This window comes from Tarenaya hassleriana, unplaced genomic scaffold (genome assembly GCF_000463585.1).
Source record: "Tarenaya hassleriana unplaced genomic scaffold, ASM46358v1 Cleome99, whole genome shotgun sequence".
NCBI classification, from domain to species: Eukaryota; Viridiplantae; Streptophyta; class Magnoliopsida; order Brassicales; family Cleomaceae; genus Tarenaya; species Tarenaya hassleriana.
In genome coordinates this window covers 247,607-250,658 of record NW_010972326.1, presented here as the reverse complement: position 1 = coordinate 250,658, position 3,052 = coordinate 247,607, and positions in this window count along the sequence as shown.

The window sequence follows — 3,052 nt, the reverse complement described above, 5'->3', positions numbered from 1 at the left end:
CTTCTTCGTAAGAATATCCTTCAGAAATTTGGTGTAGGACGGGATTTGAAGTACTACCTCGTGAAACGGCATGGTCACTTCTAGTTTCTTCAACATCTCTGTAAATTTGGCGAATTGGCTGTCTTCATTGTACTTCCTCGCCCGAGATGGAAATGGTAGAGGGGGTGCCTGTGGAGGAGGCGGAATGTACCTCGCCTCTTCCCCCTCTACAACATGGCCCTTGCCTTTATCTAAGGGGGCCCTCTGTGGTTCGTGTGAACCTTCTCCCTCTTCTCTGGTAACTGGGGAGGTCTCCGGAAGCTGTCTTCCGCTTCTCAGGCCTATGGCATTGATATGCTCTCTCGGGTTAGGATCAGCCTTACCCGGGAATTGGCCTTGAGGTCTCGTTGCCTGGGAAGCAAGCTGAGCAATCTGATTGTCCATCATCTTGATATGTGAATCCAACCCATCCAATCTCTGCTCGAAGCTCTCTTGCTTCCCTTTGAATCCTTGCATCTCTTGACCCAAGCTGGAAAACGAGTTTTTCTGATCGTGCATTAGCTGGGCTAACATCGACTTTAACTCTGACTCCTCTTCCTTAGCCTGAGGCGGAGGGGCTCTGTATCCTTGATTTCTCTGATTGTAGTCTTGGTCCTGATTCTGATACCCCTGATTCTGGCTCTGGTAGCCCTGATTCTGGTATCTAGGCTGAAATCCTGGGGGTCCCTGAGGTTTCGCTCCGCTTTGATGCTGAGGGTTCAACGCTCCTTGCGGGTTGCCATAAGAAAAGCCAGGGTGATTCCGATTCCCCGGATTGTAGAAGTTCGACTGATTGTTGTATTAATTTCTTCCCACATAGTCGACTTCTTCCATGGCTTTTTCTGCTTGTTCCACCATGTACATGCCCGGTTTACCCTTCTGCGGGTTTGATGAACCGGCTCTAACAAGTTGCAGCTTGATGGCAGAAAGCTCCGAAAGAACGGATTGTAAAGCCGAAGACTCGCTGGCATCACCTTTAACATCAGCCTTAGGCAAAGATCGTCTGCTGCCCATTTCCCCTGAAATGCTTCTCCCTTTCGCCATCTTAGCAATCTGCGCCTCTAAAGCCTCGAAAGAGAGATCATACACGCTGCCTCCACATGCTGCATCAACCCATCCTCTCGTGTCGTCCCTAAGACCATGTATGAATGTAGAGAGGAGATACTTGTTGTCCATACCGTGGTGCGGACACATTCTCTGATACTCCTTGAATCTCTCCCAAGCATCATACAAGGTCTCATCGTCATCTTGGGCGAATGTGTTAATCTTGTTCAGCGCCAACTGTGTCTTCATGGGAGAGTAATATTTCATCATAAACTTCTCCTCCATCTCATCCCATGTAGAAATGGAATTTGGGTCCAAGGTATAGAGCCAATCTCGTGCCTTATCCATTAGAGAGAAGGGAAATGCCTCGATCATCGCGTCTTCCATTGTCACGCCCGACGGCTTCTTGATGGTTCGACACAACATCTTAAACTGCGTAAGATGAGAATTCGGATCCTCATTATACCTCTCTCTGAAGCTTATCTGATTCAGCATCTGAATGAACTGCGGTTGAAACTCAAAGTGGTCTAAGGGGGGTCGGTTGATGCACGAAAGCAACTGAGTATGCTTGGGTGTCGTGTACATCCCAAGAGTCTGCGGATTAGCTCGGACGTGCTCTCTTGGCTGCGCTTCACCTCTTGCTGCCTCTTCTACCATTCTGTCCTCTCTTTGTTTTCTGCAGATTTCCCTTTATGTTCTCTCTATGTCCGGGTCAAAGGCAAGCTCAAAATCTGGGTCGAGTTGTCTTCGAGTGGGACGTCTGCTCATACACTAAGAGAACCTGCAAAGATAAAAGTCCAGAAAAAGGCAGAGAAGGTGAATCGAAGTGAATAAAAAGGCAGAGAGTAGGGAGAGACACCCGATAAAGTCCAGAACGATCCCGGAAAAGTCCAGAAAAATTGGAAAAAATCCAGAAAAATTCAGAAAAGTCCAGAAAATGTCCAGAATAACTCTGAAAAATTCCAGGGAATTCTGAAAATGTCCAGAGAGGTCCCGAAAAATCTAGAACAAGTCCAGAAAAGTCCAGGGAAATACAAACAGCAAAAATAATAAACAGAAAAATCAAGAAATAAAAGAAATAAGGAAAAATTGACTCAAGAGAAAAATAAAAATCACACAAACACACAAAGAAAAAGGAAGCGAACAAACACACAAAAAATCAAACCGAAAAAAATCAAAGACTCCGGAAAGACTAACCTAGAGTCAATCTATCCTAGATTCCACCGTAAAAAGTCCCCGGCAACGGCGCCAAAAACTTGATGACTTGCGTGACGAGCTTTAAATTTATACCCGACACACAACTAATCCGCAAGTATACGGATGTCGTAGTACCGGGGTCGAACAGAAGGACTTAAGCGGTTAAGCTAGGAATCGACTAAAACTAGAAAAATGGAGAAAATAAAATCGGAGAATTGTTTTTGTTGGTTTTCGTAAGTTGCGGAAAATTAAAAGAAAGAAAGTGAGATCAAAGACAATCACAATTCAAGAGGAGATAATCGATAGGAAAGGTTATGGGAATCGGGTTTCACCGATCATGCAAGGATGCCGTAAAGGATTGTGGACCTAGATCATGTTCGTTCTAAGGTGAGGGATTCAAAGACTAAGGTCGGGTTCGGTTCTCTCGAACCGAAAACCCGCTATCCAAGAGAGCACTCTAGCCATTTTCATGGTCTAGAGTAAAATCCCGAATGCACTACACACTCTTGTCATAATCCTAGATTAAATCGAATCAAATTTCTTCGGATTCAATTTCAACCCAATTGAGTGAATGCATCAAAAGACCAAGAACTCATGTCTCCATGAAATTCCCAATCCTAAAATCTACCCACAAAATTCTCATCCAATGGGTAACATTAAACACCATTCAATCAACCTCTAGCAATCAAAACCCAAGCAATTGCATCACTTAATTTAACAAATCCTAGGTTTCTCTAAACATTCATTCAAGAGAGATGAACTTGAAGAACACAAATTCCATTCAATGCAAAGT